This window comes from Trifolium pratense, linkage group LG5, assembly GCF_020283565.1.
Source record: "Trifolium pratense cultivar HEN17-A07 linkage group LG5, ARS_RC_1.1, whole genome shotgun sequence".
Lineage (NCBI taxonomy): Eukaryota > Viridiplantae > Streptophyta > Magnoliopsida > Fabales > Fabaceae > Trifolium > Trifolium pratense.
In genome coordinates this window covers 47,968,043-47,984,932 of record NC_060063.1, presented here as the reverse complement: position 1 = coordinate 47,984,932, position 16,890 = coordinate 47,968,043, and the positions used below count along the sequence as shown (strand labels likewise).

At 31.5% G+C, this 16,890-nt stretch overlaps 1 long non-coding RNA gene across 4 annotated transcripts; it reads left to right on the top strand.

The window, feature by feature from the left end:
- The first annotated feature begins 2,698 nt into the window (after positions 1 to 2,698).
- On the top strand, positions 2,699 to 5,896 carry LOC123882941. Of its 4 annotated transcripts, XR_006800053.1 has the most exons (6): positions 2,699 to 2,948; positions 3,056 to 3,150; positions 3,306 to 3,426; positions 4,427 to 4,455; positions 4,541 to 4,642; positions 5,455 to 5,862. It is a non-coding gene; the product is annotated as an uncharacterized LOC123882941 (long non-coding RNA). The 4 variants fall into 4 exon arrangements; XR_006800051.1 differs by lacking the exon at positions 4,427 to 4,455; XR_006800050.1 differs by having other exon boundaries at positions 3,306 to 4,455.
- Positions 5,897 to 16,890: the final 10,994 nt, after the last annotated feature.

Sequence of the window (16,890 nt, the reverse complement as noted above, 5' to 3'; positions counted from 1 at the left end):
CGACAATTCGACCATAAACACATAACCTGAGAGACCTGAACCCCCAACGGTTCAACAAGTACACAAAACAGAGGGTTAGATAATATAATTAATATTAGTGGATACAACGAGTATCAAACACTAAATCAAATAAATGCAGTTGAATAAATTCAATTCAGACAACTCACACATGTATTAAGTATATTCAGGTATGTAACAGACATACTCATTCACCAATTTGAGGAATACAAACATCCAACAAATAAGGAATACACAAGGACAAATATCATTTATCAATTACGAATGCCACATAATTTAATGCATTCTAATGTCACATAATAATGTCATGTCATCTAATGCATATCTATATGCATATGGTACCAATTCATCATAATATTGGATAACTTAATCCAAGTGTTTTAGATCATCGTCTCTAAAACATTCTAGATCATCGTCTCTAGAATAACAGTAAACTAGATCATCGTCTCTAGGATACTCATCAATAGGCACAACTTATGAATGCATGAAATGTGCATATGCCAAACATAAGGTTCATCCTAAATCATAAACATCAACATCGTTTAATTAACAACATAGTTAATTAACTTCACCAACATTGGATAACATAATCCAAGAATCTCAACAAAGTAATTCATCACCATAATTCAATCAACATATTCACCATCATTTAATCCATAGAGATATACTCACATCATTGCATAATCATCTAAAAAGATATATAAATCATGCATCAACAATAAACCATTAATTCCAATTAAATAAGCATATGAAGTTAACTTAATATATATAAAGTATGCCAACATAATAGCATAATGCAGAAACCAAGATTTAACTCAGAAATCTAACTCCGGAATTGAAATCTACGCGAAAAATTGGACAAGATGGATCCCGGATAAATAAGTCAACAAAAAGTCAATGCTGGTCAACAGAACAGAGTTGCAGGTTAGCGTCGGCCAAGTGCGTCGTAACTGCACTATTTATACCGCAGAATTGTTGCAGGACGCGTTTTGGCTCGAAAATACTTCACTAATCACTTAAAACTCACAAAATCACTTATTTAAGCTTTGAAAAATTATATCTAACTATTACTAAACTTATGGCTTATTAAAAACAACTTAAAACATCAATTATAAGCATTTATTTCGTGGGTTTTCACTTAAACTCATAAACTTACTAAAATCCATAAGTAACAACAACAACAATTAAAACATAGATTTTTATTACATCAAATTATTTTTAGATCATGCATAAACATATGGAATCAATAAAACAACACAAAGATTCATAAAAATTCACATTTCCTTTAACCCTCACAAAACCCCCCACTTTAGAGATAAAGAGACTTTGAGCTGGTGAAGAAAAGCACTTCTCCCCTCTCATTAGCTTATCTATAAATTATAAAATCAAACCCTCATACCTTGTCTTGGTTGGATTCTCTTCTCCACCTCTTGGTTTTCTCTCAAACTCACTTGGCTTGTTCTTCTTTCCATTTCTCTTCTTTTCCTTCTGGTTTGTTCTTTTGTGACAAATAAAAAAAAATGGTTTTTATCTTTAAGTTACTTAATAAGTAGGTTTTTCTATTTTTTTTCTTCTAATTAGCACCCCCCTCCATTCTACTCATCCCATCATTTAATCTCCCTTTAGGCCCAATTATCACTTTAAGCCCAAAACTTAATCCCACTCACAAGGCCCAATTCACATAAACCCACTAATTAATTAAAATTGGTTAAAACTCATAAATACTAACTTACGAAAGTTACGCGCCACATAATTAAATAAACACAAATAAATTAATAAATGGCCTATTAATAAAATTGGGATGTTACATAAGTGATGAATCAAAGGCTTACAAGTTGTATGATCCAGTAAAGAAGAAAATCATAATCAGTAGAGATGTGGTTTTTGAAGAAAAGAAAGGATGGGAATGGAACAAGTCTGACACAAAGAAGAATAGCGAAATCACTGTTGATGAGATAGAAGAAGAAACTAACGAACCAGTCACAATTCAAACAAATAAAAATGATGGTCAGATAAATGGTGGCAGTAATTCAGATATGAGTGAACCTATAAATCCAAATTTTTCTTGAGAAATCATCTGTAAAGGTGATGAAGTACATCCAATCATAGTTCAGACAAATAACAATGATGGAAATGATGGTCAGATAAATGGTGGCAGTGATTCAGATATGAGTGAACCTATAAATTCAATTCAAACTTCAAGTGACTCTGATAATGAAGTTGAAATTCAGGCTACCTTAGCACCAAGAAACAGAAGACCTCCAGCTAGTTTCAATGATTATGTATCAGGAAGTGAGCTTGATGATGGTGACACTACTAGAAAACACCATTTTAGCTGCCAATTTTAGCGTCGGCCACCGACACCGACGCTACTAGCGTCCGCTTAGCTTCGGTCAGACTCACTCTACAGGGAAAATTATTTTTGTTGTTGTACAAAAAATATTAGCGTCAGCTTAGCTGACTCTATGCTGTATTAAGGTGACGCAAAAGTTTCAATAATTGTTTAGAGTCGGCCAGTCCGATTCTATTCTTTTTACTGGTAAATAAATTTAATTCTTTAATGGTCTAATACGATTATTATTACTCTTTTATGACTTTTTATTATACAAAAATCATCGTTTTCCCTTTTTTTCCTCTCTCACCAAAAACATTTCAATCCTATCCTAATCCTATCCTACATCTCATTCACTCAAAAAAAAAAAAACCCTTAACATTCAAACTTTACTTTCCCAAAATTTCACTCACCCTTTTTCGTTCACCATAAACCCTAAAATTGTTTGTGGCTTTGTATTGATGGGGGGATACAAAGCTTTCACCCTAGTTCAGATCCACCCTCTTTCACCCTCGTTTCCATTCTGGTTCCGATTCATACTCCATCACCCTCGTTTTCGCTCCGGAAACCACCGCCCTCCAAGATCGTTCCTCCACGAGTATGTTTTTTCTAATCATCTCCATTGTTTTTTTTTTTTTTTTTTTTTGCGACAAATTAACACTCCTGTTGCAGGTTTGTGTTAAATTCTTGTAGTCATTGTTTCAGATGCGTTTTGGATTAGCTTTGCCGATGTCGGAGCTTTGTGTCTCCATCTTCGCCTCTCTGTCACAACCTTCGTTTTTATTCTTCTTCTTCATTGGGTGAGTTTTCCAGCATTATTGGGATATAGTTTAAGGGTATTTAAAAAAGCCTAAATTATAAGTATAACTTTACCCCAATTCCACTTTCTAATGTATTAAATTAACATATCTGGATTTTATTATTGATTTAAATGTTTTTGTTTTGGGTTGATTAGCTGTGAGGACCTAGACCCATGTGTTGATACTGTTTTAAGAGGAGACATGGGACATTTAGACCTAAATATCGAAGCCTCTTCGCGTTTCTCGGTCACAGTCTCTTCAACGTGATTATGGGTCGTAAGTTTTTGCTACCTCTCTTTTGTACTTTGTCAAATTGGATAAATAAATTATGTGTATTAGTAATTGTATTTTTTTATGATGTGGCTTTTGTACTTAGTCAAGCATCTGAATCATTTATAAGATGAATAAAGCAACAACAAATAAATGAAACATTTTCATGATGAGTTATATGCATTTTCACTCTTTAACTCTTCGCTTTGAAAACATCTGAATCATTATGTTATTGTTTTTGCTCTACGGTGAACATTTTTGTTGATCTAGGAAGTGTTTGATAGGAACCAATGATTTGTTTTTTAGCAAAAAGGTTTTGACACATATACTTTAATGATTTGTTTTGTTAAAAGCTGGAGTTGATGGCTTAATAGTTGTATTGCGTATATTTTCATTGCACTTTGGTCTCTTTATTTCATTGAACTATATCCATTTTCCTAGCTTTTCTTTTTGGCTTGTATCACCGTGTTTTCATAGCTTTTCTTTTCATTGAACATATATCTTTAGGCTTATATTGCTTGTTAGTTGCTAGTTGTCAATACACATTAGCCAATTCCCTTAATCCTTAAAGTAGTTTTTTAGAATAATCACTTGGGATAGCTGCTTTCTCTGAGTTTTTATGTAGTTTCTTTTGCTTTTGATACTCATATATAGTATATTTGCAAATGTATATGTGTGAATATGTGTTCTTTGTTGATGTATGAGTTAGAGTGGAGTGGATTTATTTTCACTCATTGATGCCTCAACCATGTTGTATTTAAATATGCAGTCCAATAAGCATGCTATTCGCTTTCTCCTTGTTGATAATATGATAAGAGGCTGTCCACATATTGTCTTTCTTTAGCTTTTCCCTTTGTAATAATTGGGAGTCGAGATGTCCATTATATATATATATATATTGAGTGTTATTAATTGTGACTTGTTTTTATTATTGATATTGACTTCAATACAAAGCTGATTGTAAAAACTACTTTTTGATGGTGTTGTTGGGACTTCGTTTGTTCAGTTCTGCAGGTCCTCTGATGCCCTGAATAGGTCATCCTTTGCTGCTCTGCTTTTCTTCTTCTATCAGTCTAGCTGTTTCCATTCTAATATGTTGTGTTGGTCTTCTTGTTTGCAGATGGCTGAAGCAGTGCTTCAGTGATGTTGGTGTAGCAGATTTTCTGCTGTCATATCTTTTTTGGGGCACTTGTTTATGAAAAACCTTCCTACAAGCTTAAAGGTAAATACAAGGTTCCAAAGCTCTTACATTTGGCTTATGGTTGGTTTTTATAATACTTGTAAGCGGTTTAATACATGGTTCCAAAGTTCTTTTTTTGGACAGCAAGTCATGTATTATGATGGAATTAGAATGTTCTCTCAATCTGAGTTTATAACATTGACTTGTTGTAATGTGAGATTACATTTTTGACCGAGTGATCATTATTTGTTATGTAGGATTCAGTATATTGTCATTTATTTGGTTGTCTCTACACTCTAAATATCTTGTAGGTGCTTTTTTATTTTGAAGCTATATTGCTATACTAATTAAGCTTCATAGCCAATTTTGATCTTATTTTCTTATCACAGTACTTGAAGCTCAAATTCACTAATAATAACAATGGCTTTATTATATGATTAGAGTTGTAGTAGTAATGGTGTGGCTTATATTATGAATGGTCAAAATAGGCTTTCGTTTTTCTGCACCTATGATATGCAATTTACACAACTTTATTACGTATTATTATATGAATATTAGTAACGTGTTTAATATATAATTTGAATTATCTGGCAGCAGTAGTCACAACTTTAGGAGCTTATAAAAGGGTTATAGGTAGTTTATCAAGGGAAAATAATGGATACAGAAATTATTTATGAGTTAGTTTTCCTTCGCCTTAGCTGATGTTGATTTCATTAAACAAGTTAATCAATGATTTTCTTTTGATTAGCCTTACAAATTGTTAACACTACATTTAACCACCTTTATATTCCATTTCCAACTAACTGAAGCTCTCTGCCCTATTGCTAATACTCTTCTTCATTGTTCATGTTCAGATTCAAGCTTATCGCAATGAAAAAGTCAGGACTTTCATAATGTATATATAAGAACTGACAGGAGATTATATGTTAAATGTACTAGTTACAAGGTATTTGTTCTTCTTATAGAGAACTAGTTGGTGTACATTAGTTACACTAAATCTTGCTTACCATATACTGTAGTTTTATTAAGTTTTTTATTCATGATGGTTATGTGTGCGTTGTATTAAAGTATGGCTGCAACTTACTTTTGAGATTGAACAAGTTTGAACATAGTCAATTGACAGCAATTTTGCTAGTGCTAGTAGTGTACCTTGTTATTTTTAGTTTCTTAAAAAGATTTTTTTACTCTAACTGTGCATTATGACTTTTTGTGCTGGATTTGATGTGTCATTCCTATATTGTTGTATTAGATGCAATAATTATTGGGTGTAGTTTTTTTATAATTTTTTTAAAAAAATTATGCAGTTTAGCGTCGGCTTGATCCGACTCTACCAAATTTGTTGACTTTTCATATGTTGACTTTAGAGTCGGCCTGACCGAGGCTACATGATTTTGTTGACTTTTCGGAAATGGATATAATAAGCGTCGGATACTAATAGAGTCGGGCTTTGAATCGGCTAAGCCGACTCTAATATAGAGTCGGATGGCAGTTGTTCGACGCTACGGTTTAGCTTCAAGGGTTTTAGCCTCAAACCCGACACCGACGCTAATCCGACTCTAAAGGAGTGTTAGCGTCGGTTTTTAGCCATCTAGAGTGGGTTTTCGTCCGACGCTAAAAACAGTTTTTCTAGTAGTGTGACTTGCACAATCTAGCTATCTACACTCCAGCTGATGATCCTAAAACTTATGCAGAAGTTGAAAAGCTTGATGTTTGGAAGATTGCAATGGATCAGGAAATTGAATCTATAAAGAACAATGATACTTGGCAATTGACAACTCTACCAAAAGGACCCAATGCAATTGGAGTCAAATGGATCTATAAAACTAAATATAATGAGAAGGGTGAGATTGAAAAACATAAAGCTAAACTGGTAGCTAAATGATATAGCCAGAAACATAGAATTGATTATAATGAAGTGTTTGCTCCTGTTGCAAGATGAGATACAATCAGAACAATACTAGTTTTGGCTGCTAAAGAAAAAAGGAATGTGTTTCAATTGGATGTAATTAAAAGTGCATTTTTACATGGTGAACTAGTTGAAGACATATATGTGGAGCAACCTCTTGGATATCAGAAGGGAGGCAAGAACAAGGTATACAAATTAAAAAAGGCACTCTATGGCTTGAAGCAAGCCCCCAGGGCATGGTACACCAAAATTGAAAGTTATTTGAAAAATGTTCACATGACCATACATTGTTTGTAAAATATGGAATAGCTGGAAAAATATTGATTGTCAGCTTGTATGTTGATGATTTAATATGTACTAGTAATGATATGGATATGATTCATGCATGCAAAGAGTCTATGAAAAGAAAATTTGCTATGACTGACTTAGGAAGGATGAAATATTTCCTTGGAGTAGAAGTCATTCAATCCAAGGCAGGAATATTCATAAACCAAAACAAGTATGCAGCAGAAATTTTGAAGAGGTTTGGTATGGAAAATTGTAATGAAGTTTGTAGTCCAATAGTACCAGGTTCCAAGCTTGTCAAGGATGAAAATGGAACAACTACTGATGCTAGAGAGTATAAGCAGATGGTTGGATGCTTATTGTACTTGCTATCTACTAGGCCTGATCTGGCTTACTCAGTGTGCTTAGTTGCTAGATTCATGGATAGGCTAACTAAATTGCATGTTACTGCTATAAAAAGAATCATGAGGTACTTAAAAGGGACTCTAGCTGATGGAATTATGTAAGTCACATCACAAATGAGATTGAATTAGTAGGTTGGTCAGATTCAAACTATGCAGGAGATTTGGATGACAGAAAGAGCACTTCTGGATATGTGTTTATGCTTGGAACAAGTGCTATCTCTTGGTCATCAAAGAAACAACCAATTGTAACCTTGTCTACTACTAAAGCTGAGTATGTTGCAGCCTCTCTATGTGCTTGCTAATGTATCTGTTTAAGGAATGTTCTAAGTCATTTGAAGGTTGGACAAGGCATGACAACTTTGATCTACTGTGATAACAACTCTTCTATCAAGTTGTCAAAAAACCATATAATGTATGGTAGGTGTAAGTATATAGATGTGAGATTTCACTTCTTGAGAAATCTAGCTAAGGAAGGAAATGTGGAACTTAAGCATTGCACATCTCAAGAGCAACTTGCTGATCTAATGACTAAACCCTTGAAGATTGATACATTTCAGAAGCTGAGAAGCAGATTGAGAATGATAGCTGCTCAGAAATTGTGAAGTTTTGCTTGTATGTCTGGCTTGATTTGTATGCATGTGCATGAGACCTATAAGGATTGGCGCGCGCCAGTGACCATGCCTGGCCTGCTTTATGTTTTGTACTGCTTTTATTATTCTTTGTTTGTTTTTGTAAGTTTTTGATAATTATATAATCATATAATTAGGGGAGGATTATGTTAGGTATTGGGCCTCTTGTATTTAAGCCCAATACAAATGTGTGGATTACCATTTTGTCACAACAATATGTTTCGTATTTATTCCAAAGCTTAAAACCATCAATAGTCCTTCAAAATCTCTTGAATTGAGTTACTTTTAGTGTGTAATAACGGAGTTATCACCACCAACAAACCAGATCTCATGACCAACTCCATTATTGTCATATCTCACCCCTTTTCCTATTTTTAATATGGACCATGGAATTTTGGAGGCACGATAGTCTTTGTTGCAATTATTAACATAATAAATTATAAAACAATACAAAATGGAACTATATTTGAAATCAGTCTGTCATTTTGGACCCAAAACAAAAGAAAAAGAAAAGATTTCATAAATTTAATGAATATTAAAAAGAACACAAAATAGAATATATAAAGTAAAAGGACCGCAAATTTTAATTTCATTTCACCGATAAAAATAGAATTTGATCTTTCTAGAACTAGAACAGAATTAAAGAAAATAATGTCAAACGCTACTTAAAGTCGTTTCGCTCCTTCAAAATTGCATAAGTAAATAAACTATACTATATGGACTTGACTATGAAATTATTCAATACATTTGGCATTATAATTTTATACAATTAATTATACTAATAGAGTATGAATCTATATTCATTAAAATATTACTGTATTTTCAAAAAAAATAAAATATTACTGTATTAAGTAGTGTGACGTTTAGCAACACCGACCAATCATTAGCGATTGGTTCAGTGATAATTGACGTTGAACTTGATAGGAAGAATTACGATTTAATTATCCGCAACTGCAATTAGGAAGATGATAAAATCACTTAATATTAGAATTGACCTCCAAATACTTGTGGTAAAAAAAAAAATTTAGCAACACGGAATTTGACTGTTCAGTAAATAATTACCGTAATCGAGTTATCTTTTCAGAGAATCAAACCTCACTAAATTTGGAGTTACAAAGAGAGATTAATTACCGTTTTAGTGAAGGTATGTCCCCCAAACTTCTGCAAAAAATCTGCTTTCGAGTCACAACTTCAAAACTTCGCACAGAATTCCATTTGGATCAATAATTCACCAAACTGGTGCCGAAATGACCGCAATCGAGTTAGTTTTCCACAGAATCAAACTCCACTAAATTTGGAGTTACATAGAGATATTAATTATCATTTTAGTGAAGGTCTGTACAAATCAATTATTGTATCGAACTACTACTTGTATTTTTGTCATGTCTCTCACACTTTAGCTCATTTTTTAATAGTATTTACAATTCCGGAAAGCTAACGAAATTACCCTTGTTTTAATTTAAATTTCGTCAAGTTTGGAGTTACGATGTGTTTGGTAGACGATGTTGAATTTGAAGGTCATAAGTAGATTTATGCAAAATTAGTAATTGGACAGACCTTCACTAAAACGGTAATTAATTTCTCTTTGTAACTCCAAATTTAGTAGGGTTTGATTCTGTGGAAAGCTAACACGATTCTGGTCATTTTGGTATCCGTTTGGTGAATTATTGATCCAAATTAAGTTGTGTGCGAAGCTTTGAAGTTGTGACTCGAAAGCAGATTTTGTGCAGAATTTTGGGGACATACCTTCACTAAAACGGTAATTAATCTTTTTTTGTAACTCCAAATTTAGTGTGGTTTGATTCTATGGAAATATAACTCCATTACGGTCATTTCTATATCCGTTTGGTGAATTATTGATCCAAATTGAGTTGTGTGCGAAACTTTGAAGTTGTGACTCGAAAGTAGAATTTTAGGAGGGGCAAAATCCAAAAAATTATAAAATAGGGGGGTAAAAATCCACGTTTTAAAACAGAGGGGGTAAAATTCCGATTTAATCAAATATATAATAGTTTTATGGGAGTTGAATGATTTTATGATGTATTGTGAATCAATCCAAGTCAAAGTCTAGACATTAACATCAGAAACACTAATACTAATTCAAGCAAAGGAGATACACATCTCCCTCACCACAAACATGATGTCAGATTTTGTCTTTATGTTTGAAACTGAGCACTTTGATTTTGATAATACTATACTAAATAAAAGAAATATTATTTAATGTTTTAGAGTATTAATTGGATTTGGATTTTGATAATTGTGTGAAGTTGACTTCATGCAGTCAGTAGATTTGGACCGTCTGATTAAGATCAGACGGCTCAGATTTTAAGGTCAGATTTTAATTATAAAATCTGATTTTAAAATCGGAATCGTCCGATCTTGATCAGACGGTTTAGATGTGACTAATTGCACTGCAGTCAATGTATTAGTGAATTCACTGAACCCGTATCCGTATACTAATTAAAGAACTATAAAATTGTGTATATTATATTTTTTGAAATATAAAAAATGTTTATTTTAATGTAAATTTTATTGTTTTGGGTAGTGCACTGCACCGGAAGCAATGCAAGTATATATGTAATACTTTTCTCTTTTTTTTACGCAATATATATGTAATACCTTAGGGAAGGAAATATAATGTTTATCTTTATCATACACTTAAAGAAAAAATTTAATGTGCAGATTTTTTTGCTAAATTTGGAGTCTCCTCAAACGCCGATTTCTTGACGCATGCTTCTTTTTCAGGTGTTCGCGATCTCCTTAAAAACGACGCAATGAATACCTTCTTTCTTTGTAAATAGTTTTTCTTTTTAATTTTTTTTCTATCTTTTTAACTTCCTTTACCAAAAAATATATATGTAATACTTGTAGCAAACCAAACCAAACCAAAGACACACACAATTGATGTCGATGGCCATGCTCCCTACTTCTTCAACATTGGATAAGAAAGTACATATTTCTTGTAATGTTGTATAAAATAGCTGTACTCGCTCGATTTCGGAGATCGACAAGGAACTAGTAATAAGATGTTCCCTTGTTAGGTTGGAAAGTACTCCACCCTATTTAAATAACTGATATATTTGATTTATAATAATGACTAAATACATTAGTTATTTAATAAATTTAAAAAGAGAATTTTTGTTTATAAATTAAGGCCCGAGGAAATATATATTAAAGTTTGTAGTTTGCTTGCAAGTCATAAATAAAGTAAAGTGTGATGCAACTCTAACACCTATTATACGCACAAGTAAAGTATCAAACTATAGTAAACAAAGTTTGAAGCAACAAAGCAATTAATTTATGTTTATCCATTTTAAGTTTATACATTTTGTTTCTATGTAGGATGTGTTTGTTTCACGTTAACTTAGTAGATTTTTAAAAATAAAAGGTTAAAAAAATTATGTTTGTTACAAGTTTCTTAAATTTTATTTATAAAAAAAAAAAAGAAAAAAAATGATGAGAAAACAAGTTCATACGATGATCAAAATAAATTTATGTGTAACTACTAATTAATATTTTTATTATAAAGGTTCTCTAGGATATTTAAATGTAAATCAAACATGCATATTTATTGACAAATACATAGAAATAGAAACTTCCACTCTTATATTCTCAGGAGACAGGAGACCTATTCTAAAGATAAATTTAGTAAATTTGAAACAAACATCCATTTATATGGTTCAAAAATGTATTTATTCTCATTGTAGCTGTGTATGAGAAGTGTACACAAAGAATGTTAGAGATGTGCTGTCAAAGCAAGAAAATTGCATTTCAAAAGGAATTTTCATTCTAAAATTTGGTTGTTCAATTATAAACAAGCAACACCAATCGTCAGTTGGTTCGGTGGTGATTGACGTTGAACTTAGTAGGGAACTGAAACCACTTTGATGCCAGAACTGACCCCTTACCATATTAAGCAGGTGGTGAAAAAAAAAATTATAAACAAGGAAAGTACTTAATTAAGTATGTCCATGCATATGAAGCCAGACAAGAATGAATTAAAAGGGAGAATTACATTTACTGTTAATATGCATTGATATTAATCACATCACTGATCATACATTGGCAGCTACACCATCATAACCTTGATCGTTGAGTACCTTTCACAAGATATCATTTTATTAAGAAATTAGGGAGAATATAAAAATGAGATATCTTTATATCATTTAATTTAGAGAAATTAAATGTATAACTATTTTATAAATAAGAAACCACCATTGCAGCCGCATCAGTCTCAGTGCGCCTCCTTCCTTCTCTCTACGCCACCACCACACCTAGGTTAAACTATCGTGGCTCTGTGGAGCAGGAGTCCTATGTGTGGGTCATGGCCCATACACCAATAAGGGTAGGTGTTAACCTGTATGTATGTGTCAAATTTTCATTTCAATATTTTTTGAATTTAACATTTGATTTTTATCATATAAAATGATTTAATTATTTAATAACTATTTCTTTCCTTTTTTTTAAGTATCGTTTTAGCCTAAAGTTTTTTAATCAATGTAATGGATTATTATATTTTTTCTAATTTTACCCTCATTTAATCCATCATTTCTTTCTCTTTCAAAATATATTTTGCATATACACTCTTCCTCTCTCAATTTAATTTTATGAAAAATGTGAAGTCGAATTATTGAGAAAGTAAGAGTGTAATTAGAAAATTGTACCTTAAACTATCAAAACGACACTTAAATAGGAACAAAAAATTCTTCTAAAATGACATTTAAAAATGAACGAATGGAGTACTATTTTTATTTAATAGTAATTAATTGGGTTAATATGGTTTTAGTCCTTACATTTTGCCTGATAGTCAAGAATAGTCCCTACATTTTTTAATGGTGAAAAAAAGTCCTACATATTTTTTCCGTCATCAAAATTGGTCCTACTGCGGAATGCTGATGTGGCAACTTGTGGGTCCATTATTTTAATGAGCTGACCAATAATATAGTGACATGTGTCATCACTTTTTAATCACTTAAACTAAATAAAAAGGTAAAAAATCTTAATAAAAAAAATAAACAAAAAAAGAAAAATTCTAGATTTACTAAACCCAGAATCATATCTCTTCATCTTAATACCTTTTTCTTTTCTTTCAAAACCGAGCAACTTTAAAAAATAATCAGAAATCTTAAACTCAAACCACAAACCAACAACTTCAACTTTTTTTTTTTCCAGCAACTCTAACAATAACAACAACCCAAGATTCACACAAAAAATTTGGAAAAAATTGAAATCTTTCATCAAATCTGCAATCACACAAAAATTGAAATCTTTCTTCAATATTTAATAACACAAATTTCTGTAAAAAAAACTGCAATCAAAAGATTCACAACACATTCAAAATATGATTCTTCACATATTCTATCATTCTTCAATTGTTGTGCGATGCTGATAGGAGCAGAGGAGCAAGAAGCAACACAAAGGAACAGTGGTCACGTTTTCGAAGAAGCTTAAGACATGATGACGTTCGTAGGTCGGAGAAGAAGGTGGTGGTCGTGGAAGAAAGTGGTGGTCATGTTTTGTTGATCCGTTAAAATGATATCTTGTTGAATAACGAGTACCTTCAACAAGATATCATTTTATTAAGAACCTGAAGCACATAAAAATTACATGTTTATTAAGAAATTGTGTTTTTGCATTTTATTTTCCTATTATATCATAATTTTAATTCACAAATAAATTCCTATTTTTTGCACAAATTTTTTCTTTTCAATAAATTTAATATATTATGTAATAAAATAATTTAGTTTTTTAAATATATAGCATTAATTAGTTTTATTAATTGACAAAGAGTACAATTGACAATCGTATCGTTAAAATATCAAATGAACAGTTAAATAAAAACGCTAAATTCGACGTAAATGGACAATTTAAAAAAACACAGAGGGAGTATTTAGTTTAGAAATAATGTCATTTTTTATTTTTCAATGTTAAAAATACTTATCTTATGAACAATGAGCAAATTCAAACTTATTATCGAATTAAGTAGATTTTTTATTTTTTTTACAATGAAGTTGAAAATCAAACTCATGATTTCTAATGTATTATGCAAACTCTTCGATCAAATTTAATGGCTTGAATTGAGTTAATAATTTAGATATAAAAGGAAAATAAGGGTTTCATGATTCAATTCAAATCAATAAATTTTGATCGGATCCAATAACATGTACGGCCAAAATGGGTCCAAACTAACCATGAAAAAACATTAGACATATAGCAGTGGCATTTTGAACGCATGTGCGGTGTACCGCCGGTCTGAACACTAAGTATAACAATTAATGTTAATGTAAACTACTAATTTGCGTCAAAAAATGTAAACTACTGATTGAAACTTTAAATAATTTAACACCTAGTACTTATGTTTATAATTATTGTTTCTTTGTCTTTATCATAGATTCTTTGTAGAATCGTGTTCCCAATATCCCGCGTGTTTGTTGTCGTTTTCCCTTTACACGTTTACGATGTGGGTCGGTCGGTGGTCTCACTTTCTCAACTGAAAAATGTTGTTGATATAGGATAGGATTAGTCATAGTATGTGTGTGAGTGTTACCACTTTTTTTACTTTCCACTCCTATAACGTGATTCATATGGCATGCAATATTTTCCGGAAAAATGGCATGTCATAGTGTGATTTATTAATCATTAGTCTTGCCTAAGGTCCAATAACTTGGGAGTTTGTCGGTCCCCATGAGCGTAGCTCAATTGATAGGAACATCACATTATATGTGTAGAAGTCCGAGTTCGAACCTGGGACACTTCACTTATTCACCTTTAAGGTGGATTTTCTAGCTACTAGACTATTTGACAAAAAAAACTTAGGAGTTTGTTCTCACATGCATCGAACTCGGTCAAATTAAATGCAGACTCAAGATCGTATTCTTCGGTTCAACTATTAAGGAAGTTGATATTTTGTAACGGTCGATATTAGAATGATTGACATTTACTGTTAATTAATCATGGTTTCTCAGCCGTTATTCCAACAATCATTAATGGTGAGGACGTCGTATCCGTTTTAATATTAATGGTCTTAGTTCTTCATTCAGGACTATATAAACATTCTCATGCAGAAGAATCAAATAGTGTATATTCTTACCTTCTAAAACTTTCACTTCGGACAAATACTGATTTGAGTGTCGGAATGTCTACTGTTATAATTCCCCTTCGGAGCAACACCATCGATTATGTCGATTTTGATAAGGTAAAATCAATTACTATATATAGTCATACTAGTTACGTGATCTAAATGAATATTGTTTTGTTTTTTAAACGATTAAAGCTAATGATTTGTTGTTAATTGGTATTTTTTTTGTTTTTTTTTTGTTTTGTTGACAAAATTGGTATTTTTTGTTTGAATTTGAATCTATGACCTCTAATTTCTTTTACCAGGGCCGGCTATTAGCATGTTCAGGGTGTGCTACGTAGCCGGACCTCAATTTTATTGGGGCCTCAACAAAAATTTATATGGTAGTAGATCTATGCAAAAATATGAAAAAAATTGATTCACAAAAATAAAATAAGAACTCAATATTTTTTTTAACCTGTCCTTGTTAAAAAATAATTTCAAAGGCCTAACTAAAATGGCTAAGCTTCCGGAAAAAACATAAAGTGAACAAAAAAAAAATACAATATGAAGATTTGTTTCGATGAATTTACTTCAAAAACCGCTATAGAAGTTAATTGTTGCGTTTACGTAGTTAAAATATATTTTATTGTGATTAATTAAAATATGAATATTTTGTATGTTAGTTATAAGGATGACAATATTTTATATCATTAATGTTATTTACAATTTAAATAAAAATTATTCTTTCTAATTTTTTTGCATTTTTTTTATTAAGGCTTCTATTCTTAATATTCGGAGTCGGGCCTCCAAATTGTCGGGACCGGCCATGTCTTTTACCCTAACTCTTCAGTTGAATTACTCGCTTCATCTTTAGTTTTTCTTCTATTAATTTGTTTCAAAATTAACTTACACGTGCTTGGCATGTTTTGTGCATAGATGATTGCTCAATCCTCCTAAAATCATTTTCTTATAAGTAATATTTATTAATTGTTAATATATTTTCTGGCAAGAATATCTTGGTATACAAACTTTACCCGTGAAAGGATAAAGGTTCAGAATTGTGTACATCTGGAGAGATGTAGTGTACTATAACCCGGTTATATTTATATACGAACTGTTTGATTAAAATTAGACGACCTAAATTTTCAGCTCGAGTATTATATATTTAAAAACAATTAAAATTTGATCCTAAAATCTAAACCGTCTGACATTAATCAAACAAATAAGAGTAAAATATTGTAGTGAGTGATACATGACATGTCCGACCCTGACTATTCAGAGGCCCTATTTGAATAGTAAAAAACGGTCCCTAATAAAAAAAAGCAAAAAAAAAAGGCGTCATTATATTTAATTATAATATTTTAAAAAATAAATATATACATATACAATATATATAATAACAAAAAAAAAAAATCGAAATTAGGCATAAATGTAAATAACATCCAAAAGACATATTCTAAAACTAGTCAATAACATCAAAATATAACTTTAAAGCTAATATTGTTATCAACCTTCTAGCTATTTAAAAAGAGTCATCCTTCTAACTCGTCTAGTTAACTCATTAAGTGTTTTCTTTTTTCGTATGTTTCTTGCATCCAAATTCAAACTTCCTATCACTACTAGAAAATAGCATTTTAGAGTCCATTTTTAGCGTTGACCCTCGACACAAACGATATTGGAGGCATAGTCGCATAGAAGAAGGTGAACTAGATAGACAATATTGAAGATGAACCGATAAATAGAATTTATTGATAACTAGTGATTAGAATTAAAAAATTAAATATATATTTTTTGTTTGACTTTAATGCACTTTTGATCCCACTATTTTGAAAAACCTGAACTTTTCCCGGTGTGCATTATTTGTGGTCATTAGCCTTCAATAATGCTTATTTATTTTTTTTAACCATTTTGTTGACGGACTTTGTACATTATTGAGGGCTTCTAACCCTCAAAAAATTTGGTCAACAATTTCATGTTTTCTTGTAATGTTTGAAAAATCTGAACTT